We start from the raw sequence: 25,867 nt of genomic DNA, 5'->3' as shown, positions 1-25,867 counted from the left end.
TGCGGTCAGCACAAAAACCTATAGAAAACCACGCAGAGGGGACAAAAAGACCCTCCGCACCGACTAACGGTACGGAGGTGGTCCCTCTGCGTCTCAGAGCTTCCAGCAGGCGAGAAAAACCAATATAGCAAGCTGGACAGAAAAATAGCAACAAAATAACATAAGTAAAACTTAGCTTTGCAGAGCAGCAGGCCACAGGAAAGATCCAGGGAAAAAACAAGTCCCACACTGAAACATTGACAGGAAGCATAGATCAAAGCATCAGGTGGAGTTAAGTAGAGAAGAAGCTAACGAGCTCACCAGATCACCTGAGGGAGGAAACTCAGAAGCTGCAGTACCACTTTCCTCCACAAACGGAAGATCCCAGAGAGAATCGGCCGAAGTACCACTTGTGACCACAGGAGTGAACTCTGCCACAGAATTCACAACAGGAATAGGCCAGTCTGATAGACTCTCTAATCCAACAGGATAAGGTGCTTTTTGTTATTCCATGACCCTTCTTGTGACCCTGGAAGGAAATAAACAGAGCCCTACACTGTCGCCAGCTACTGGTTCTTTCAATGTATTTTAACACTACTCTTTTAACATCTAGAGTGTGGTACTTTTGTTCTTCAGGAGTGGAAGGATTACTGAAGAAAGTGGGCAAGATTATTTCCTGAGACCTATGGAATTTCTTAGCTACTTTAGGAAGGTAGGAAGGGTCTGGTTTAAGGACCAACTTATCCTGAAAAGTTAGCAGGAAAGGTGGATCTATAGAGAGTGCTTGGATGTCACTGATTCTCCTGGCTGAAGTCAGTGCTACCAAGAGGGCTGTCTTTAGCGATAGGATTTTAATTGGTATTGAATCTATTGGTTTGAATGGAGAATCTGTTAGGGCTTGTAAAACTAAATTTAGATCCCAGGGAGGAACTCTAGGTATATTAACTGGATTTATCCGTTCGCAGGCTGTAATAAATCGGGATACCCATCTATCCCCAGCAATGTTATGGCCATAGAGGGCTCCTAGTGCTGAAACATGAACTTTTAAGGTGTTTACAGTTAAACCCAGTTCTCTCCCTTTTTGAAGAAATTCCAGGATAGACTGTATCGGAATTTCTGACGTGTTTGAAGATGTATGGAATTGTAGGAATTTCTTCCATATTTTTGTATAAATTTTTGTAGTGGAAGGTTTTCTACTCTGGAGGAGTGTGTTTATCAATCCCTCCGAGAACCCCCTTGATTTTAGCATCTGCCTCTCAAATTCCAGGCCGTGAGATGTAGATTGTCCACTTGAGGGTGGAAAAACGGACCCTGGAAGAGAAGATTGGGTGTTGAGGGGAGGACCCAAGGATCTGAGACCGACATGGTTTGCAGCCACAAAAACCATGGTCTCATCGGCCAGAATGGAGCTATCAGTATCACTCTCGCTCCTTCGTCTCTGATTTTGCGAATGACTTGGGGTAGTAGTATGATCGGTGGAAAAGCGTATGCTAGACTGAACTGCCAAGGGGCTTGGAGAGCGTCCAGAATGTCCGGATGATCCGCTAGAGATAGGGAGGCAAATCTCCGGACTTTTTTGTTTCTTCTTGTGGCGAAAAGATCTACTTGAGGCCGACCCCATAGGGATACTATGTCCTGAAAAATCTGCTGGTTTAGACACCACTCCCCTTGTTTCAAGGCGTATCGACTTAAGAAGTCTGCCTGCTGGTTGTTTTCCCCTCTTATGTGCAGTGCAGTAAGGGATGTTAGGTGACTTTCTGCTAGATTCAAGATTTCTGTAGCAGAAGACATCAGAGTCTCTGATCGCGTGCCTCCTTGCCTGTTTAGATACCCCACTGTGGTGGTGTTGTCGGAAAGGATTCTGACGTCTTTCCCTCGTAGCTGTGGGAGAAAATGGTATAAGGCGTATTTTACTGCATTTAATTCTTTAACGTTAGAGGAGTAGCAGCTTTCCTCCGTGTTCCATAACCCTTGGCAAAAGTCATTCCCCATATGAGCGCCCCATCCATGAGGACTGGCGTCAGTGGTTATGGTATGAGATGGCGTTATTATCCATGGAACACCACTCATTAAATGGTCTGAATTCAGCCACCACGTTAAGGAAGTTAAAACTTCCTGTGATAAGGTTATTTTTGCATGTAGGTGACCAAATAACCGTCTATCTTCTTGTAAAATCTGGTGTTGCAGTGTACGGGTATGATGTTGAGCCCATTTTACTGCAGGTATACAAGAGATACGGGATCCCAGTAAGGACATAGCTTGTCTTAGGGACATACATGGATTATTTATTGCAGCTAGGACTTTGTGTTTGATCAGTAGTATTTTTACCTGAGGCAGGAGACACTTTTGAGATATGGAGTCTAGATGGAACCCCAAGAACGCCTGACAGGAAGCGGAGAAAGTCTGGATTTGTTGGTATTGATTATCCAGCCTAGATCCTGTAGAGAGGAAATTGCGTGAGCCAAACGATCAGCACATTGAGTAACTGAATTTACTATGACCAAAAAGTCATCCAGATAGGGAACAATTAAGGTTTCTTTTTGGCGAAGGTAGGCCATCACCTCTAGCATTATCTTGGTGAAGATCCTCGGCGCTGTTGAAAGGCCGAAGGGCATGGCTGCGTACTGGAAATGACGAATCTCGCTGTTGATTGTCACTGCTACTCTGAGGAATTTTTGGTATCTGTCATGGATAGGGAGATGATAATAAGCATCTTTCAAATCAATGCCCCCCATCATACAGTTTGGAATGAGGAGTTTTATAGTGGATCTAATGGATTCCATCTTAAATGTATGGTTTTCAACAAATGAATTGAGCTTTTTAAGGTTTATGATGGTCCTGAAAGAACCGTCGGGTTTGGAAATCAGGAATAAGGGAGAATAGAATCCTCTGCCTTCCTGTCCCTCAGGGACTTGGACTAAAACCCGTTTTGATAATAGGGTTTGAATTTCCAGCTCTAGAGCCTGTTGTTGTATAGGCAAGCTGAGGGATGTTATAATATATGACTCGTGGGGAACACGAGAGAATTGTAGTTTAATCCCATCTCGGATTATATTTAAAACCCACGAGCTAGATGTTACTTTTTCCCATTGGGTGGCGAAAAATTTCAGTCTGCCCCCTACTGGTATATCCTCAGAATTTATTGTCTTTTGGGGGGTTGGGTCTTCTAAACATGGCACCTCTTTGTCTGTCCTCTTTAGCAGTCCATGTTGTAGACCTATCCGTTTGCCTCCTTTTACCAAACGGTCTCCTCTTAAAGGCTCTCCTGTAAAAGGGAATAGAGGAATCAGGAAAAGCTTTCTTCCTGTCCTTTGCCTTTTCGAGTATCTCATCTAAGGTTTTACCAAAGAGGTACTCACCCTCACATGGGATTGCGCATATTTTAGATTTAGACTGCGCGTCCCCTTTCCAGCTTTTCATCCAAAGCGCGTGTCTTGCATTGTTCACAAGGCCTGCAGATATTGCTGCTAACCAAAGAGAGTCGGCAGATGCGTCCGCCATAAAAGCTGCCGCTCCTCGTATTAAGGGGATGGCCGCTCGTAGTTTCTCTCTTGAAACTTTATTTTCGATTTGCTGGTCCAACTGATCAATCCAAATGATCATTGACCGGGCAGCGCAAGTGCTGGCTACTGCAGGTTTAAAAATTCCTGTAGCCGCTTCCCAAGAACGCTTAAGGGATGATTCAGCCTTACGAACCAATGGATCGACCAGAAGTCCCGCATCCTCCACAGGCAGAGTGGATTGCTTGGAGGTAGAGGCTATGGCTGCATTGACCTTAGGGACTTTGGTTCATGTAAGAAGCTCCTCGTCACTAAACGGATATTTACGTTTAGACGCGGAGGGTAAAAAACTTCTTTGATCCTGCTTCTCCCACTCTTTTAATTAATGCTTTCACTGCTGGAATAACCGGAAAACATCTCCTCTTTCTCTCTGCCAAACCTCCGAACATAATTTCCTGCGTGGTTTGCGCACCCTTTACCTCCTCACACCCCATGGTATTTCGGATTGATTTTACCAAGTTGTCCACACTGTCTAAGGGAAAACATCGCCGCATTATTGTTTCCTGGCAGTTTAAATAGTGCGCCTTTTTTTTTTTTCCCTCACTGCGCAATGCGCATGCACGGATCGGCGCTGGCTCCCCCGCCCTAGATCCGGCCTAGGCGCCCCGGAAGTGACTCATTCACTTCCGGGGTAGCCAGTATTGCGGCGGTCGGCGCATGCGCGGTCCGGGATTCAGCACCGGACCGCAATGGGAGATCTCCTTACCCAGCTCCTGGCCTCCCCGCACTGCCGCACCGCACGCTGCAGAAGACGCCGGGCGGCCCTCCCCGGACCCAGCCGTCTGCACGCTCCATCAGACGAGGAGGGAGCCGTCTAACGGAACTCCCCCGACGCTGCTTCTGAGCTGCAGCCCCTGCCGTTCTCAAGGATACCGCGCAGGCGGCATGCTAGCCCAGGTATGTCCTGTAGTCCTGTCGTTCCTGAACGTTCCTGCAGTAACAGGAAACCTAAACTGAGGAGGAGAGGCGGACCGCCCCTTTTTATTTCTCGGTAGGTTTCCTGTTCCTGCGGGGCGGATCCCTCTCTCCAGTGGGGTGCTGTCGTGGCGAAAGGGAAAAGCTGTTTTCCTACTCCCAGATAAGGGAGCCTTCGAGGCCTTGTGTAGCCAGACGATGATGCTGGCTCAACACCTCCAGCCTTAGGTGCTATTCTGCTTTTGCCACTACCACCAGATGCACCACCACCACCACCATCATCAGTACCAGCTGACAACCACCGCTCACAGCCTCTTCCACGAGACTTCCTCATTTTTTGGAAAATCTAACCAAAATAACAACCGCTAATGGTACTGTAAAACAAGGTAGAAGGTGCATATAAACTGGTTGAGAATTTGAATCTCCCTTTTCTTTTGGAAGACTGAACCAAAACTCAGGCCCTGTGCATAAAACACAATGTAAGTGGCAGAAAGTGGCTGGAAGATATATGAAAAAATACAAGGACTGTAGTACAATTTCAATCTCCCTACAATGATCTCAGGAAAAGTATGGCAGCAATAAAAAGGACTGCTGCACACAAAAGTGTGGACAAATAAACAAGATAACTGTGCAAAAAGGAGCAACAGGATTTTTGCTTTCAAAAAAGCAGTTGGTTTGCACAGCAGCGTGCAAACAGCAATGCAGCTATCAGGGAGCCTTATAAGGCAGCCTAATAAGCTACAGAGCTGATGCACAAAAATATAGCCTCCACTGTCCCTGCAAACAAATGGTGGTGTTGGACAGTGGAAATCACTACAGCACAAGCAGTTTCGGGGGTTAATCTTCCCTCCCTAACTATATCCCTTGTTCTGATGAAGCTGCAGCAACCTCTCCCTATGCTAAGATCGGCAGAAGTAAGATGGCGGTCGGTGTGCACGCCCCTTTATAGCCCCTGTGATGTCGCAGAAAGCAAGTCAATCACTGTCATGCCCTTCTCTAAGATGGTGGGGACCGAGTCCTATGTCATCACGCTGCCCACACTCTGCGTCCTCCTTCATTGGCTGAAAAATGGCACTGAAAGCGTCATACGAAACGCGACTTTGGCGTGAAGATTGCCGACCTCATGGCCGATCCCACACTAGGGTCAGGTTTCACGAAACCCGACTTTGCCGAAAGTCGGCAATTTTTGAATTTGTCCGATCCGTTCCGCTCAACCTTAGTGCTCAGTGCTTCAACAATTTTATAGCACTTGACTAGAAAAGGAGAGGTGGCTAATTTAACAGGGTAGTGGCAAATATTAGAGTAGAAGGTGGCTATGGAAAAAAGGGGGCAAAATGATAGCAGCAGAAATTCATATGTACGGCTCTGGCAAAAATTAAGAGATCACTGCAAAATGTTCAGTTTGTCTGATTTTTCTCTTTATTGGTATATTTTTGAGTGAAATGTAAATTGTTCATTTATTCTATAAACTTCTGACAAAATGTCTCCGAATTTCCAAGTAATACATTTTGTATTTCTTTTCTGACAAAGAAAAATGGTCAAAATAAAAAACAAACAGTGCTTTTAGACCTCAAATAATGCAAAGAAAACACGTTCATAATCATTTAGAAACAACAATAGTAATTTTAACTCAGGAAGAGTTCAGAAATCAATATTTTGAAGAATAACCATGATTTTGTAGATTGTTAGCTCTCATGAGCAGGGTCGTCTTATGTTGCTTTAATTATTGAATTGTTAACATTCTTACTTATGACTGTTGTGTTTAAAACTGCTAAACTGTAAAGCGCTGCGGAATATGTTGGCGCTATATAAATAAAGATTATTATTATTATTATTATTATTATTAATCACAGCTTTCATGCGTCTTGGCATGCTTCCACCAGTCTTTTACACTGCTTCTGGTGCAAAAATTTAAGCAGTTCTTCTTTGTTTGATGGCTTGTGACTATCCATCATCCTCTTGATTACATTCCAGAGGTTTTCAATGGGGTTCAAGTCTGGATGGGCTGGCCATGACAGGGTTTTGATGTAGTGGTCTCTTAATTTTTGCCAGAGCTGTATATGTATATAGTCTATAGAGAGATATATAACGTACATACGTTTCAAATCTAAAAGGCCAAAATAATACTTAGATAATTCAGGCAAATATACTAGTTATCCAAAAATACCCATGAGTTTTGTGCCACTGTTCCCATATGATTCTTACTGCTCACATGCTCCAAAAGAATACAATATGATAAAGTGGTCTATTGGTCATTTACCAGATCCAATGACCCATATTTCAAGAGATAATATTTGTGCTCAGACAGAGGCCAGGGGCATGGCTCCACCCTCACAGATAATGCCTCAAAAAAATGATATGCCATGCATTAAGACTAGGGTTGAGCGACCTTGACCTTTTTGGAGTCGAGCCGTGTTTCGCGAAACCCGACTATCTTAAAAGTCGAGTCGAGTGGAATCGGCCGATTATCGCGAAAAGTCGGGTATCGACCGAAACACGAAACCCAATGTAAGTCAATGGGGGAGCATAGTCGGCAGTGAGTGGAGGCCAGGAAAACACCTACACTGCCCATTTTAAAGGCAAAAACATCCATTCTTGTTACAGAAGCTTGTCAATCGTAATTTAGCTTATAATAATTGGAAGGCATTTGAAATTGGTGGTCATTTGGCTAAAGTTGTGGGGGGTAGGGCTGGTTCAAGTAATTAGTGGGCCCAGTAAATCTGGACCACGTCACGGCAGTGGAGCAGGGAGAGGTAAGTATTTAAACTTTGCAAGTGCTGTGATCCTGAGCAAGCAGGGGGGGCCCACTCATTGGCATTGGCACTGGCACAGGGCCCCTCAAAGTACAGTGGTGTGTTTGCACGGCGGGGGCGCCTCCCACCGGCAGCAACACTTTTGCGTACTATGAGAGGCCCTGTGCCAGTGACGTCGCCAACTAGTATTCCTCCCCCCACCTGATGAAGGAACCTGCACTTTCATCTGCACCTTCCTCTTTGTCCCCGTGTAAGGTGGTATGGTATGCGGGAAGGGGGACCTGACTTTCAGCAGGGTCACAATCTTGCAGTGTAGCGTGCACGGGAAATGTTGCGTTATGGGTCAATGTACCAGCAGACTCATCTATCACTGGCTGGGCAATGGGCAGGATGAGGAGGAAACACAGAAATAGGCCCAAAGAATAAAGTGGGCTAAATGCAGTTCAAAATTGGTAACACAGGACTAATCAGGGGGCATTGCAGTGGAGGACAACTGGAATGAGAGGCTGACACAGAGATTAGGCCCAAATCAGTAAGTAGTCGAAATGCAGTTCAAAATTGGCAACAGTAGTAAACAGGCGGCACAGCTTTGTTCAGTGGAGGAGAACAGCAAGGAGTGGCAGACACCGATAGTAGGCCCCAACCCAACTAGTAGGCCAAATGCAGTCTAACATTAACAACTACTTAACGAGAGCCTGAAAATGGAATTTCAGGACAGGAAACCAGGAGAACAGCAAGGAGCGGCATACACTGTTAGTAGGCCCCAAACCAACTAGTACGCCAAATGCAGTTGTTCCATTTAAGCACTATTTAACAAGAGCCTGAAGATAGAAGCTTAGGAAAGGCAACCTGGAGAACACCTTGGAGCGGAAGACACCGTCTCTACACCCCATACCCAATTTGTAGGCCTAATGCAGTGTAGTTTTCACCAACTACTAAACGAGAGTAGGAAGATCGAAGCAATGTGGACGAAACATGGGGAACACCTTGGAGTGTAACACACCGTCTCTCTACACCCCATACCAAATTTGTAGGCCTAATGCAGTGTAGTTTTCACCAACTACTAAACGAGAGTAGGAAGATCGAAGCAATGTGGACGAAACATGGGGAACACCTTGGAGTGTAACACACCGTCTCTCTACACCCCATACCAAATTTGTAGGCCTAATGCAGTGTAGTTTGCAACAACTACTAAACGAGAGTAGGAAGATCGAAGCAATGTGGACGAAACATGGGGCACACCTTGGGGCGGCAGACACCGTTAGTAGGCCCTACCAAAGTTGTAGCCCCAATGCAGTTTTACAATTCCTAGAGGCTGAAAACAAGACTATTGACGCTCTGCTTTTTTCAAAGGAAGCTGTATTGAGTGGCGCAGACAGACACAGGTAGTAGGCCTTAAACCAAAAATGTGGCTCACTGCAGTTTAAAAAAGGTTACAGGGGTACACAGGCAGCATTGCTCTGGGCAGTGGAGGACAATTTCAATAGTGGACCGCAGACAGACTTTGTACGCCTACTATTAAAAAAAGGATGCTCTATGCAATTAAAAATAGGTTCCAGGGGTACACGGGCAGCAGTGGTCTGGTCAGTGTAGGAGCAGTAGAAAGAACGGGCCGCAGACAGGCTTCTAAGGCCTAACATAATAACATATGGCTGTAGGCACTTTATAATTGGTTCCAGGGATACACGGGCAGCAGTGGTCTGGTCAGTGGAGGCCTAGTGGAAGGAGGGACCGCAGACAGGCTTCGAAGGCCTAACATAATAAAATTGGACTGGCTGTAGGCACTTTATAATTGGTTCCAGGGGTACACGGGCAGCAGTAGACAGGTCAGTGGAGGCCTAGTGGAAGGAGGGACCGCAGACAGGCTTCGAAGGCCTAACATAATAAATTGGGCTGGCTGTAGGCAATTTAAAATTGGTTCCAGGGGTACACGGGCAGCAGTGGTATGGTCAGTGGAGGCTTAGTGGAAGGAGGGACCGCAGACAGGCTTCGAAGGCCAAACATAATAAATTGGGCTGGCTGTAGGCAATTTAAAATTGGTTCCAAGGGGTACACGGGCAGCAGTGGTCTGGTCAGCGGAGGCCGATTGTAATGAGTGTCTGCCAGTTAGTAGTCCAAAACAATAAATAAATGTGAATGTCTCGCATTAAAACAAAACGAAAACCCTAAAGGGTGCAATCATTAGGTACAGGGGTGGGATCCTCTGCGTAGTTTTAGACCTACTAATTTGGCGCAAAGTATTTACTTTGGTAAATAGAGGACACTGCCCCTGACTATGTTAAGTACCATCATACATGTCAACACAATGGTATTGTCAGTGGCAGGAATGGAAGGATGTCAGCGCATAGACTAAACATTGGTGGAAGTGTGAGAGATAACACCCACCTCTTCAGACAAACAGCACTCTCACGTGTGCTTGCGCCAAGTCGCGATAACACGGCCCCGTGGGGGGAGTTTGGCCATTTAGGGAGGTGTAAACATGTCGTATGCTGGACAATCAGCTGCAGCAAATTAAGACATTAGAAAAGTAATTCACAGTAGTCCACAGGCAAGAGCTTTTCATAGGAAAGCTAGGTGTCGGCCGGGCAAGGTGGGGCAAAAGAATTCGAAATCCAGTTGTGGTTCATTTTAATGAATGTTAGATCATCAACATTTTGGGTAGCCAGACGGGTCCTTTTTTCGGTTAATATTGAACCTGCAGCACTGAATACTCTTTCTGATAGGACACTAGCTGCCGGGCAAGCAAGCTCCTGCAATGCATATTCTGCCAATTCTGGCCAGGTGTCTAATTTGGATGCCCAGTAATCAAATGGGAATGACGGTTGAGGGAGAACATCGATAAGGGATGAAAAATAGTTTGTAACCATACTGGACAAATGTTGTCTCCTGTCACTTTCAATTGATGCAGCAGTACCTGTCCTGTCTGCGGTCATAGCAAAATCACTCCACAACCTGGTCAGAAAACCCCTCTGTCCAACGCCACTTCTGATGTGTGCACCCCTAACACTCCTGGTCTGCTGCCCCCTGGAGCTCGTGTGAGAACGATCACGGGCGCTGTGTGCTGGGAATGCCTGAAGCAAACGGTCAACAAGAGTTGATTGTTTGGTTGCTAACATTAGTTCCAAGTTCTCATGTGGCATAATATTTTGCAATTTGCCTTTATAGCGAGGATCAAGGAGGCAGGCCAACCAGTAATCGTCATCGTTCATCATTTTAGTAATGCGTGTGTCCCTTTTGAGGATACGTAAGGCATAATCCGCCATGTGGGCCAAAGTTCCAGTTGTCAAATCTGCGGTTGTGATTGGTTGAGGGGCAGTTTCAGGCAAATCTACGTCACTTGTGTTCCTCAAAAAACCAGAACCCGGCCTTGCCACGCAACCAATTTCCAGTGCCCCCGGGAAAGCTTCCTCATTAAAAATATACTCATCCCCATCATCCTCCTTGTCCTCCACCTCCTCTTCGCCTGCTACCTCATCCTGTACACTGCCCTGGCCAGACAATGGCTGACTGTCATCAAGGCTTTCCTCTTCCTCTGGTGCAGACGCCTGATCCTTTATGTGCGTCAAACTTTGCATCAGCAGACACATTAGGGGGATGCTCATGCTTATTATGGCGTTGTCTGCACTAACCAGCCGTGTGCATTCCTCAAAACACTGAAGGACTTGACACATGTCTTGTATCTTCGACCACTGCACACCTGACAACTCCATGTCTGCCATCCTACTGCCTGCCCGTGTATGTGTATCCTCCCACAAAAACATAACAGCCCGCCTCTGTTGGCACAGTCTCTGAAGCATGTGCAGTGTTGAGTTCCACCTTGTTGCAACGTCTATGATTAGGCGATGCTGGGGAAGGTTCAAAGACCGCTGATAGGTCTGCATACGGCTGGAGTGTACAGGCGAACGGCGGATATGTGAGCAAAGTCCACGCACTTTGAGGAGCAGGTCTGAGTACCCAGGATAAGTTTTCAATAAGCACTGCACCACCAGGTTTAAGGTGTGAGCCAGGCAAGGAATGTGTTTCAGTTGGGAAAGGGAGATGGCAGCCATGAAATTCCTTCCGTTATCACTCACTACCTTGCCTGCCTCAAGATCTACTGTGCCCAGCCACGACTGCGTTTCTTGCTGCAAGAACTCGGACAGAACTTCCGCGGTGTGTCTGTTGTCGCCCAAACACTTCATAGCCAATACAGCCTGCTGACGCTTGCCAGTAGCTGGCCCATAATGGGACAACTGGTGTGCAACAGTGACAGCTGCCGATGGAGTGTGTTGTGAATTCTGTGGCAGAGCTCCCTCCTGTGGTTACAAGTGGTACTTCGGCTGATTCTCTCTGTGAGCTTCCGTTGGTGGAGGAGAGTGGTACTGCGGCTTCTGAGTTTCCTTCCTCAGGTGATGTGGTGAAGTCATTAGGTGCTGCTCTATTTAACTCGACCTAGTGCTTTGATCCTGGCCTCCAGTCAATGTTCTAGTATTGGACCTGTTTCCTCCTGGATCGTTCCTGTGGCCTGCTGCTCTGCATAGCTAAGTTCCACTTTGCTTTTTTGTTTGCTGTTTTTTTCTGTCCAGCTTGTCAATTTGTTTTTTCTTGCTTGCTGGAAGCTCTGGGACGCAGAGGGTGTACCTCCGTGCCGTTAGTTCGGTACGGAGGGTCTTTTTGCCCCCTTTGCGTGGTTGTTTGTAGGGTTTTGTGTTGACCGCAAAATTACCTTTCCTATCCTCGCTCTGTTTAGTAAGTCGGGCCTCACTTTGCTAAATCTATTTCATCTCTACGTTTGTCGTTTCATCTTAACTCACAGTCATTATATATGGGGGCTGCCTTTTCCTTTGGGGTATTTCTCTGAGGCAAGGTAGGCTTATTTTCTATCTTCAGGCTAGCTAGTTTCTCAGGCGGTGGTTGGAGAGGATTAGGGATTGCGGTCAGCAGAGTTCCCACGTCTCAGAGCTCGTTCTATGTTTTTGGGTTATTGTCAGATCACTGTATGTGCTCTGACTTCTATGTCCATTGTGGTACTGACTTGCCTCATCATAACAGGAGTGGTTGGGCGACTGCGGTCTGTGGAAGAGTTCTCGCTTCTGCAGGAGGACGAGGAGGAGGAGGAGGGGGTGCGAACGCCTACAGCCAACTGTTTCCTAGACCGTGGGCTAGGCAGAACTGTCCCAATATTGCTGTCCCCTGTGGACCCTGCATCCACCACATTCACCCAGTGTGCCGTGATGGACACGTAACGTCCCTGGCCATGCCTACTGCTCCATGCATCTGTAGTCAGGTGCACCTTTGTACTCACAGATTGCCTGAGTGCATGGACGATGCGCTGTTTAACATGCTGGTGCAGGGCTGGGATGGCTTTTCTGGAAAAAAAAGTGTCGACTGGGTAGCTCGTAGCGTGGTTCAGCGTACTCCATCAGGGCTTTGAAAGCTTTGCTTTCAACTAAATGGTAGGGCATCATCTCTAACGAGATTAGTCTAGCTATGTGGGCATTAAAACCCTGTGTACGCGGATGCGAGGATAAGTACTTCCTTTTTCTAACCAGAGTCTCATGTAGGGTGAGCTGGACTGGAGAGCTGGAGATCGTGGAACTAGCGGGTGTGCCGGTGGACATGGCAGACTGAGAGACGGTTGGAGACGGTATTGTTTCCGCCGGTGCCCTAGATGCAGTATTTCCTCCTAGAAAACTGGTGATTCCCTGACCCTGACTGCTTTGGGCTGGCAAAGAAACCTGCACAGATACTGCTGGTGGTGCGGAAAATGGTGGCCTTACAGTGATGGAAGGGATGTTGCGTTGCTGACTAGCTTCATTGGCCGAGGGTGCTACAACCTTAAGGGACGTTTGGTAGTTAGTCCAGGCTTGCAAATGCATGGTGGTTAAATGTCTATGCATGCAACTTGTATTGAGACTTTTCAGATTCTGACCTCTGCTTAAGCTAGTTGAACATTTTTGACAGATGACTTTGCGCTGATCAATTGGATGTTGTTTAAAAAAATGCCAGACTGCACTCTTCCTAGCATCGGATCCCTTTTCAGGAATTGCAGACTGAGCTTTAACCGGATGGCCACGCTGTCCTCCAACAGGTTTTGGCTTTGCCACGCGTTTTGGGCCAGATACGGGCCCGGCAGATGGAACCTGTTGCGATGTTGATGCCTGCTGCGGCCTCTCCTCCACCTCCGCTTCAGAACTACTGCCGCCTGCACCCTGTTCCCCCAATGGCTGCCAATCGGGGTCAACAACTGGGTCATCTATAACCTTCTCTTCTAGCTCGTGTGCAACTTCGTCTGTGTCACCGTGTCGGTCGGTGGTATAGCGTTCGTGACGGGGCAACATAGTCTCATCAGGGTCTGATTGTGGATCATTACCCTGCGAGGGCAATGTTGTGGTCTGAGTCAAAGGACCAGCATAGTAGTCTGGCTGTGGCTGTGCATCAGTGCACTCCATGTCAGATTCAACTTGTAATGGGCATGGACTGTTAACTGCTTCACTTTCTAAGCCAGGGACGGTATGTGTAAAGAGCTCCATGGAGTAACCCGTTGTGTCGCCTGCTGCATCCTTCTCTCTTGTTGTTGTTTTTGCTGAAGAGGACAAGGAAGCGACTTGTCCCTGACCGTGAACATCCACAAACGACGCGCTGCTTTGACATTTACCAGTTTCAGAAGAGGAGGCAAAAGAGCTAGAGGCTGAGTCAGCAAAGTAAGCCAAAACTTGCTGTTGCTGCTCCGGCTTTAAAAGCGGTTTTCCTACTCCCAGAAAAGAGAGCGTTCGAGGCCTTGTGTAGCCAGACGACGAACCTGGCTCCACAGCTCCAAACTTAGGTGGAATATTTTTTTTCCCACGACCACCTGATGCTCCACTACCACTACCATCATTACCAGCTGACAATGAACGCCCAGGGCCACGACCTCTTGCACCAGACTTCCTCATTGTTTTAAAAACTTAACCAAAGTAACTTTATTTGTTGCTGTCAAACAACTTACACGGTGAGCTATAACTTCAGTATGATTTCAATATCCCTTTACAGGTTGGTGAGACCACAAGGAAAATCAGGCACAATGTTACACACTCTGTTTTCTGTGGCACCAAATCACAGAGATGCCACACACGCAGGACTGTCACTCAAGCACAAATGTCAATATTGATCTCCCATTTTTTTTTTTTTTTTTTAGGGAGAATTTAGAAACAAAATAAAATAAAAATGATTTCTTCAGGGAGAATTTAGAAACCAAATAAAAAAAAATTGCCTTTCTATGGCCCAGTGCCCACTATTTGAGAGAGAGATGGCACACGCAGGAGTCAAGACTGGCACACAAGCAGAAAGGGCAATATTAATCTCCCACTGATTTTTTTTTTTTTTTCAGGGAGACTTTAGAAACAAAATAAAATAAAATTATTTTTTCAGGGCGAATTTAGAAACCAAATAAAATAAATAGGCTTTCTATGGCCCACTGAGTGAGAGATGGCACACACAGGAGTCAGGAGTGGCACACAAGCCCAGAGGCCAATATTTATCTCCCACTGATTGATTTATTGATTTTTTCAGGTAGAATTTAGAACCCAAATCAACCAAAAAAATAAATAGGCTTTCTATGGCCCACTGAGTGAGAGATGGCACACACAGGAGTCAGGAGTGGCACACAAGCCCAGAGGCCAATATTTATCTCCCACTGATTGATTTAGTGATTTTTTTCAGGTAGAATTTAGAACCCAAATCAACCAAAAAAATAAATAGGCTTTCTAGGGCCCACTGAGTAAGAGATGGCACACACAGGAGTGGCACACAAGCCCAGAGGCCAATATTTATCTCCCACTGATTGATTTATTGATTTTTTCAGGTAGAATTTAGAAACCAAATCAACCAAAAAAATAAATAGGCTTTCTAGGGCCCACTGAGTGAGAGATGGCACACACAGGGATGGCACTCTAGCAGAAATGCCAATCTTAATCTCCCACAAAAAAAAAAAAAACAGGGACTGTCCTACAATTACTATCTCCCTGCAGTAATCTCAGCCAGGTATGGCAGGCAGCAATAAGGAGTGGACTGATGCACAAATGAAATAAAAAGTGTGGACAAACAAAAAAGATAGCTGTGCAGAAAGGAAGGAACAAGAGGATTTGTGCTTTGAAAAAAGCAGTTGGTTTGCACAGCGGCGTACACACAGCAATGCAGCTATCAGGGAGCCTTCTAGGGCAGCCCAATGAGCTACAGCGCTGAGAAAAAAAAAAAATAGGTAGCCTCCACTGTCCTTGCAAACCGAAGGTGGTGTTGGACAGTGGAAATCGCTACAGCACAAGCGGTTTGGTGGTTAATGGACCCTGCCTAACGCTATCCCTGCTTCTGACGAAGTGGCAGCAACCTCTCCCTAAACTCAGATCAGCAGCAGTAAGATGGCGGTCGGCGGGAACGCCTCTTTATAGCCCCTGTGACGCCGCAGACAGCAAGCCAATCACTGCAATGCCCTTCTTTAAGATGGTGGGGACCAGGACCTATGTCATCACGCTGCCCACACTCTGCGTTCACCTTCATTGGCTGAGAAATGGCGCTTTTAGCGTCATTGAAACGCGACTTTGGCACGAAAGTCGCGTACCGCATGGCCGACCCCACACAGGGGTCGGATCGGGTTTCATGAAACCCGACTTTGCCAAAAGTCGGCGACTTTTGAAAATGAACGACCCGTTTCGCTCAACCCTAATTAAGACCACTTATTACAAGTTCATCATCATAGGTATTCTAAAAAATGCCATAAACTGCTGTCGGGTAGGGTGGATTAGGCTAATTTTCAGTGTCGGGCACCCTCCTGTAGTGTTTTAACTCATATTTTTGGTGTTGGTGTATCATTCACGTTGTACAATTCTGCATTTTAGTGAACTGAAATAAAGATGATGTTTTATTCTTAAGTATAAGAGCTCACGGTGAGCTACTTGAAATTTCTCTTATTAGCTAATCTTTGTGATACTGTGAAACACTGAGCCAAACAAAACCAAAAGGCCTGGCACCCCTCAGCGTGACATGGTGGTGCAGTCGCCCACGGTAACTGGTCTATGATACGGACTGTCTTGATTCCCGGCTGCGATCCGGAGGATATTATTTGTTTTCCATTTGTGAGTATGTTGAACATTGAAGACACTTTGTTTTGAACTTTCCTGTGGACCAACTCTGCTGCACTACAGGCTGCTGAAAAAAGCGGTCAGACCTCCACTGAGAATTTATCACTATCCATAAGATAGATGATAAGTTATTTAAAATGGCGAAAACTCTTTACTACTGAAAATCTTTGGCAATTTGAAGATGCTTTAGTGGTTAACACAAAATTATGGGACAATGCATTAACAATACACGGTACCTACAACATTGGTTAAAAGGATACTGGTGGTTGTCTTGGGTAGAAAGGTGTAGGAAAAGTTTTACTTAATCTAAATCTGTTTAATGTTCTTTACTTGTGTTGGAGCTTAATTTTGTTTTGTACAGAGCTCTCGATCTTTTGGTTACCTTTACAAAAATGCTAAAATATTATCTACCTGCACTAGAGGCTGCTCACTGCATAGGGAATTGCACAGCTCCCATTAAAGTGAACCTGTCAGCAGGATTGTGCTCAGTATACTACAGACACTGTCAGTTTTGCGCTATTATACCGATTCAACTGATATCTTGGTTGATGAAATCCATATTGTGGTTGTATTTTAATCTTTATTTTCAGTTTTTAGTTAATGATATGCTTGTGCTTCAGGGCGGCCTGTGTGGGGGGCTTTGTGGTGCTCTGCTTAGGTATTCATCTGTATGGCTTATGACAGATCACCGATCCCCCTATTTTACCTAATGCGTATAACATTGTAGGGTAAAAAAATAATAATAAACTACATCAAAATGACTGCGCATGCGCCACCATTTTGCTGGTGAAGGGAAAAAATGTGGTTATAGCAAAATGGCTAAATATACTTAAATTTTGTTCTTACCCTACAATATTATATGCATAATACGATGCATGTGCAGTACATGCTACTGCACAGACGCCGCTGCCATTTAACTGAATGGCTTTTTTTTTTCTAACCCTACACTAAGATATGCATTATGTAAAATAGGAGTTAGGTCACTGAGGGATCATGACCTGTCATAAGCCCATAAACGTGCATATCTAAGCAGACCACCACATTAAAAAAAACCCAGGCCGCCTCGAGGCACGAGCATATAATTAACTTAATAAACAAACAAACTGCAAATGGATTAAACAACAACCACAAGATGCATTTCAGCAACCAAGGTATCATTTTAATCAGTATAACGGTGCCAACCTGACACTGTGGGTTACTCAGCATGATCCTTCTTTAAAGTGAACCTGTCACAAGGTTTGGCCGATAAGAGATACAGCCACCACCTTTCAGGGCTGATATACAGCATTCTATAATGCCCCCAACCCGACCTGTAAGAGAAGAAAAATAACTTTTTTTTATTATACTCACCTGCGGGGAGGTCCAGTCCAATGGGTGCCGCTGGTCTTGGTCCGGCGCCTCCCATCTTCTTACAATCCCTGTCCTCCTGCTTGCTTCGTGTGGATGACGCGTCCCTTCGTCATCCTTAGTCTTCTCAGCACAGCACTCCTGCGCAGGCATACTTCTCTGCCCTGTCGAGGGCAGAGCAAAGTACTGCAGTGCTCATGCGCCAGCGCTCTTTGACCTTTCCCGCCACCTGCGCTCTGTAGTACTTGCCCTCAACAGGACAGAGAAGTGCACCTGCGCAGGAGTGCGGTGACAAGGAGACGCATCATCCACACAAAGCAAGCAGGAGAGGGTGGCATCCCAAGAAGATGGAAGGTGCCGGACCAAGAAGAGCAACGCCCATCGAACCGGACTGCTCCGCAGGTGAGTATAGTAAGTTATTTTTCTTCTCTTACAGGTCGAGTTGGGGGCAGATATACAGCATTATAGAAACCTGGTGACAGGTTCCCAACACAATATGCACATTAAACACTGTACCTTCACATGCAATGAACCAAGGCTAACAATGCAGCAAAAAAAATTGCAGTGTAAAACTGCTTGGATTTTTTTATTATTTTTTAACCCCTTCCCGACCCATGACGCCACGTAGGCGTCATTAAAGTCGGTGCCAATCCGACCTGTGACGCCTATGTGGCGTCATGGAAAGATCGCGTCCCTGCAGATCGGGTGAAAGGGTTAACTTCCATTTCACCCGATCTGCAGAGACAGGGGGAGTGGTAGTTTAGCCCAGGGGGGGTGGCTTCACCCCCCCCGTGGCTACGATCGCTCTGATTGGCAGTTTCACTTTCAACAGCCAATCAGAGCGATTTGTAATATTTCACCTATTAAAACTGGTGAAATATTACAATCCAACCATGGCCGATGCTGCAATATCATCGGCCATGGCTGGAAACACTAATGTGCCCCCACCCCACCCCACCGATCGCCCCCCCCCAGCCCTCCGATCTGTCCGGTACACTGCTCCGGCTCCCCTCCGTCCTGTGCTCCGCTCCCCCCGTGCTCTTGTCCGCTCCCCCCGTGCTCCAATCACCCCCCCCCGTGCTCCATTCACCCCCCCTGCACTCCGATCCACACCCCCGTGCTCAGTTCCACCCCCCGTGCTCCGTTCAACCCCCCGTGCTCTGTTCCACTCCCCCATGGTCCGTTCCACCCCCCCACGCTCCGATCCACCCCCCCCGCACTCCGATCCACCCCCCCATGCTCCGTTCCCCCCCCCCCCCGTGCTCCCCCTCCACATTATCATACTTACCGATCCTGCCGGGGTCCGTCCGTCTTCTCCCTGGGCGCCGCCATCTTCCAAAATGGCGGGCGCATGCGCAGTGCGCCCGCCGAATCGGCCGGCACACTCGTTCCAAAGTGCATTTTGATCACTGAGATATAACTTATCACAGTGATCAAAATAAAAAATAAATAAATGACCCCCCCCCCCTTTGTCACCCCCATAGGTAGGGACAATAAAAAAATAAAGATTTTTTTTTTTTCCACTAATGTTAGAATAGGGTTAGGGTTAGGGCTAGGGCTAGGGATTAGAGCTAGGGTTAGGGTTAGGGCTAGGGTTAGGGTTAGGGTTTCGGTATGTGCACATGTATTCTGGTCCTCTGCGGATTTTTCCGCTGCGGATTTGATAAATCCGCAGTGCTAAACCGCTGCGGATTTATGTCGGATTTACCGCGTTTTTTCTGCGTATTTCACTGCGGTTTTACAACTGCGATTTTCTATTGGAGCAGTTGTAAAACCGCTGCGGAATCCGCAGAAAGTGACATGCTGCGGAATGTAAACCGCTGCGTTTCCGTGCAGTTTTTCTGCAGCATGTGAATTCTTTGTGCGGATTCCGCAGCGTTTTACACCTGTTCCTCAATAGGAATCCGCAGGTGAAATCCGCACAAAAAACACTGGAAATCCGCGGTAAATCCGCAGGTAAAACGCAGTGCCTTTTACCCGCGGATTTTTCAAAAATGGTGCGGAAAAATCTCACATGAATCCGCAACGTGGGCACATAGCCTTAGGGTTAGGGTTGGAATTAGGGTTGTGGCTACAGTTGGGATTAGGGTTAGGGGTGTGGGGGGGTTAGTGTTGGAGGTAGAATTGAGGGGTTACCACTGTTTAGGCACATCAGGGGTCTCCAAACGCAACATGGCGCCACCATTGATTCCAGCCAATCTTGTATTCAAAAAGTCAAATGGTGCTCCCTCACTTCCGAGCCCCGACGTGTGCCTAAACAGTGGTTTACCCCCACATATGGGGTACCAGCATACTCAGGATAAACTGTGCAACAATTACTGGGGTCCAATTTCTCCTGTTACCCTTGGGAAAATAAAAAATTGCAGGCTAAAAGATCATTTTTGAGAAAATAATTTTTTTTTTTTATTTTCATGGCTCTGCGTTATAAACTTCTGTGAAGCACTTGGGGGTTCAAAGTCCTCACCACACATCTAGATTAGTTCCTTTGGGGGTCTAGTTTTCAAAATGGGGTCATTTTTGGGGGATCTTCAATGTTTAGGCACACAGGGGCTCTCCAAACATGACATGGTGTCCGCTAATGATTGGAGCTAATTTTCCATTTAAAAATCCAAATTGCGTGGCCTGCCTTCCCTTCCGAGCCCTGCCGTGCGCCCAAACAGTGGTTTACCCCCACATATGGGGTATCAGCGTACTCAGGACAAACTGCACAACAACATTTGGGGTCCAATTTCTCCTATTACCATTGGCAAAATAGGAAATTCCAGGCTAAAATATCATTTTTCAGGAAAGAAAAATTATTTTTTATTTTCATGGCTCTGCGTTATAAACTTCTGTGAAGCACCTGGGGGTTTAAAGAGCTCAATATGCATCTAGATAAGTTCCTTGGGGGCTCTAGTTTCCAAAATGGGGTCACTTGTGGGGGAGCTCCAATGTTTAGGCACACAGGGGCTCTCCAAACGCGACATGGTGTCCGCTAACAATTGGAGCTAATTTTCCATTCAAAAAGTCAAATGGCGCTCCTTCCCTTCCAAGCCTTACCATGTGCCCAAACAGTGGTTTACCCCCACATGTGAGGTATTGGTGTACTCAGGAGAAATTGCCCAACAAATTTTAGGATCCATTTTATCCTGTTGCCCATGTGAAAATGAAAAAATTGAGGCTAAAAAATTCTTTTGTGAAAAAAAAAGTACTTTTTCATTTTTACGGATCAATTTGTGAAGCACCTGGGGGTTCAAAGTGCTCACTATGCATCTAGATAAGTTCCTTGGGGCGTCTAGTTTCCAAAATGGGGTCACTTGTGGGGGAGCTCCAATTTTTAGGCACGCGGGGGCTCTCCAAACGTGACATGGTGTCCGCTAAAGAGTGGAGCCAATTTTTCAAGCCCTGCCGTGCGCTCAAACAGTGGTTTACCCCCACATATGAGGTATCAGCGTACTCAGGACAAATTGGACAACAACTTTCGTGGTTCAGTTTCTCCTTTTACCATTGGGAAAATAAAAAAATTGTTGCTAAAATATAATTTTTGTGACTAAAAAGTTAAATGTTCATTTTTTCCTTCCATGTTGCTTCTGCTGCTGTGAAGTACCTGAAGGGTTAATAAACTTCTTGAATGTGGTTTTGTGCACCTTGAGGGGTGCGTTTTTTAGAATGGTGTCACTTTTGGGTATTTTCAGCCATATAGACCCCTCAAACTGACTTCAAATGTGAGGTGGTCCCTAAAAAAAAATGGTTTTGTAAATTTCGTTGTAAAAATTAGAAATCGCTGGTCAAATTTTAACCCTTATAACTTCCTAGCAAAAAAAAATTTTGTTTCCAAAATTGTGCTGATGTAAAGTAGACATGTGGGAAATGTTATTTATTAACTATTTTGTGTCACATATCTCTCTGGTTTAACAGAATAAAAATTCAAAATGTGAAAATTGCGAAATTTTCTAAATTTTCGCCAAATTTCCGTTTTTATCACAAATGCAGAATTTATTGACCTAAATTTACCACTAACATGAAGCCCAATATGTCACGAAAAAATAATCTCAGAACCGCTAGGATCCGTTGAAGCGTTCCTGAGTCATTACCTCATAACAGGACACTGGTCAGAATTGCAAAAAACGGCAAGGTCTTTAAGGTCAAAATAGGCTGGGTCATGAAGGGGTTAAACTGTGCAAATATTGTGTAACTTTCGTGTTTTTTTTTACGTTGGTCCCACCAACATCTTTGAAAGTGGGCAAAGATAAAGTTGGACGGGTGTAAAAAGTGGTGCACATTATGCCAAAAATGTATGCCAGTCCCTGGCAAAAATATTATTTCTAGTGGAGGTGCACAAGAGTTGTAAGATTCTTGTCATAGAATCATAGAATGGTAGGGTTGGAAGGGACCTCCTGGGTCATCTGGTCCAACCCCCTGCTCAAAGCAAGATTCACTAAATCATCCCAGACAGATGTCTGTCCAGCCTCTGTTTGAAGACTTCCATGGAAGGAGAACTCGCCACCTCTCGCGGCACCTTGTTCCACTCATTGATCGCCCTAACTGTCAAAAAGTTTTTTCTAATATCTAATCTGTGTCTCCTCCCATTCAGTTTCAGCCCATAGCTTCTAGTCTTTCCTTGTGCAAATGAGAATAAAGATGATCCTTCTACAATGTGACAGCCCTTGAGATATTTGAAGACAGCTATTAAGTCTCCTCTCAATCTTCTCAAGCTAAACATTATCAAATCCTGCAAACGTTCCTCATAGGACATGGTTTGCAGACCGGGTGTAATTCATCTGGACCTGGAGACTTGAATTCATTTATGTTAGCTAAATATTTCCTCCCTATCTTTCTGTTTATAGATATCCTGGATTCTTCTATTCCTTTAATAGGACAGTGAAGATCAGTTGATGTTACAATTCCTTTCTGAGAGAAAACAGATGCAAAATAGGAATTTAAAAGTTCGGCCTTCTCAACATCCTTTCTTACCATTTCATCATTTTCATCCTGTCAAAATCCTATAGCATCTTTGACTTTTCTTTTACTTTTGACATATCCCCAAAATCCTTTTTTATTGCTTTTGACGTCTCTTGCAAGTCTTAATTCATTGTCAGCTTTAGCTAATCTGATGCGTGCCCTGCAGGTTCTGCAGACAGCATTATATTCTTCTTTAGATATGCCTCCCTCTTTCCATTTGATAACCATTTCTTTCTTCCTTTTTAGCAAGTGTTTAAGTTCTGTGTTCTGTTGCTTCTTAAGTCAGCTTAATATCTTCATTAAGACTGCAGTACTAACTGCCAGTCTTAATGAAATGGGGCCACTGTTTTCTCCTGATTTGCATACCTACTGACATTTATGTTGGCAAAAATCAAGACTATTATGTTCCACATTGGAAAGCCCACAAGCAAGAATGCCCCCCAAAACATTCCGGATTACCCACTTTGGGTAGGGTTTACATAACCCCTGCCCATTTTGTAAAAGGATTTCTGTTAATTTATTGAGGCCACTATAAGGTGAACTTTTCTAATCTAATGGCTCTTTCTAAGTTCCATGATCTTCAGTCTGATTTCTAATCAGAATGCATGGACTGGCGACCCCGAGCGTGACAACCTTATAAAAATATATGCAGATGTGATGCTCAGGGTTGGGGATGTGCAGCCAGATTGTGCATTGTGATCTGAGATTGGAAAGATGATTACGGACATCTGAAAGAACCCTACCTCTATGCAAAGAATTACTGCATTTTTAGGAAATGTTTGCATCACAAAGACATGGCTGAAATATGGACTAGAGGGATTCTGGGAACGCAAGATGGCGGCAGCCGCGTGCCCATCAGCACAGCGCCGTTGGATCCCAGGAGGCCGAGAGACGGGACGCTGAGGAGCAGCGACCAGAATGGTGAGTATGTTAAACTACAAGGGGCCCTCGGATCGTTAGGTGAGTATGTTTATTTTTTATTTTTTTAACCTGTGACATATGTGGCTGGGCAATATACTACGTCGCTGTGCAATATACTACATGGCTCTGTGCTGTATACTACGTCACTGTGCAATATACTACGTAACTGGGCAATATACTACGTGGCTGTGCAATATATTACGTGGCTCTGTGCTGTATACTATGTCACTGGGCAATATACTACGTGGCTCTGTGCTGTATACTACGTAACTGGGAAATATACTACGTCACTGGGCAATATACTACGTGGCTGTGCAATATACTACGTGGCTCTGTGCTGTATACTACGTCGCTGGGAAATATACTACATGGCTCTGTGTTGTATACTACGTAAGTGGGCAATATACTACGTCACTGGGCAATATACTACGTGGCTGTGCAATATACTACGTGGCTCTGTGCTGTGTACTACGTAACTGTAGAAAAAAAAATATGCGGCACTCCCCCTTCTTTTGCTGTGTATTCGTGCTCTTTATTGGAATAAAATATTCATACATCCATTAGGACATCAGGTGTACAGGAGGGTGCAGGAGTGGAGTGAGGACGATGGCCGTTTCGCATGGTAAGTGCTTCAACGGGTCCAGGTGATCGATTACCATACGTCATTTACTTTTTAAAGGGTTTCTGACGTACATACAAATACATACTTACAAAAAATACATACTTACAAAAAAGTTTAGTGAAAGCATTAGTGATTGTGTATTAATAACAAGTAATCAATATCTAAATGCAGACTTTTAACTCTAAATGTTATTTCAGACTATTTTCATTTTTTATATATATAAATATCACTTTTTCTTTTAGCCTTTAACCTTTTTTATCCTTTTTTCTTAGGCTAGATATGTCGGTATTTTTATAGCTATCATTTAGGCCAATCGGACCTTGCGCGTTCGTATTCAAAATCCATCTGGCTTCTTTTTGTAATAATTTATTCTGATCACCTCCTTGCGGAGGGTATTTTACAATCTCTAAGCCAGCGAAATTAAGCAGATTAGGATTAGCGTTATGTTTCTCTTTCATCTGCTGAATTAGCCTTAAGCAGCCTTTGCCCGTTATTATCGAATTATAATGGTCTTTAAGTCTCGTTGTTAGTGGTCTTATTGTTTTTCCGATATAAAAATATCGGCAAGGACAAAATAGGACGTAAACTACAAATTTACTCTTACAAAAAATGAAATCCTGAATTTTGTGTGTGATGGAACCGATTTGTATAGGGTTATGCGTTATGTGGAGATGACAAAATCTGCAATTACCGCACCTGTAATTTCCAATTGAAGTGTTACTAGTTAATCAATTATTTCTGGGCATTGAAATTCTATTATGTACTAACATATCTGACAAATTATGAGCACGTTTGTATGTAAATTTAGGAGCACTAGTGTGTATAGATATAAGATCTTTGTCTGTTTGTAACACGTGCCAATTCTTCCGTATAGAAGCATGTATGATGTTATCTAGGTTACTATGTTTGAAACAAAATGAAAATCTTTCTACATCACTCTTTTCCTCAGTGAGGGATTCTTTTACTCTTCTTTTTCTTTTTAAAAAATCTCCTTGTGAGAATTTACTGATGCGGTTTTCAGCTTCTTTTAATATCTGAGGCGGATAGCCTCTATTCAAAAAGCGTGATTTTAATTCACTTATTTGTTCATCAAACATTTTATTATTACTGTTGATTTTCCGTAATCTAACCATTTGGCTATAAGGAAGCCCCCTCTTGGTATGAGCTGGGTGCGCACTGTCAAAATGCAACAAATTATTTGTTGCAGTTTGTTTTTTGAAGACTTTTGTTATTATTTCACCCTCAATGATTTCTATCCTCCCATCCAGATATTCAAGACTATTGGCTCCATAACATGATGTGAACATCATGTTATCTGTATTAGAGACATTCAGATATTCTACAAACTCGTTAAATTCGGCTTCATTCCCATCCCAAATTATCATAATATCATCCACAAATCTTGTGAAGAGACGAATATGTTTCAAAAATGGGTTATTTATGTTGTTAATATGTGTCTTCAAAGACTGCCAAAAAGAGATTTGCATAAGTACATGAGGTGGGCGTACCCATTGCAGTCCCAATTAATTGTTTATACCATTTGTCCATAAATTTGAAAGAATTGTGCGATAGAATAAATTCTAAACTTTCTAAAATAAATGAAATTATTTCTGGATCTAAATCCCTGTTTTAATAGAATTTTTTGAATTGCTTGTATACCTTTTTCTTTCAGAATACGGTTATACAAATTTACCACATCTATTGATGTCAGTGAGAATGTGGTTTGCCAGTCGA

The sequence above is a fragment of the Ranitomeya imitator genome, chromosome 3 (genome assembly GCF_032444005.1).
Source record: "Ranitomeya imitator isolate aRanImi1 chromosome 3, aRanImi1.pri, whole genome shotgun sequence".
NCBI classification, from domain to species: domain Eukaryota; kingdom Metazoa; phylum Chordata; class Amphibia; order Anura; family Dendrobatidae; genus Ranitomeya; species Ranitomeya imitator.
This window is presented reverse-complemented; position numbering follows the sequence as displayed.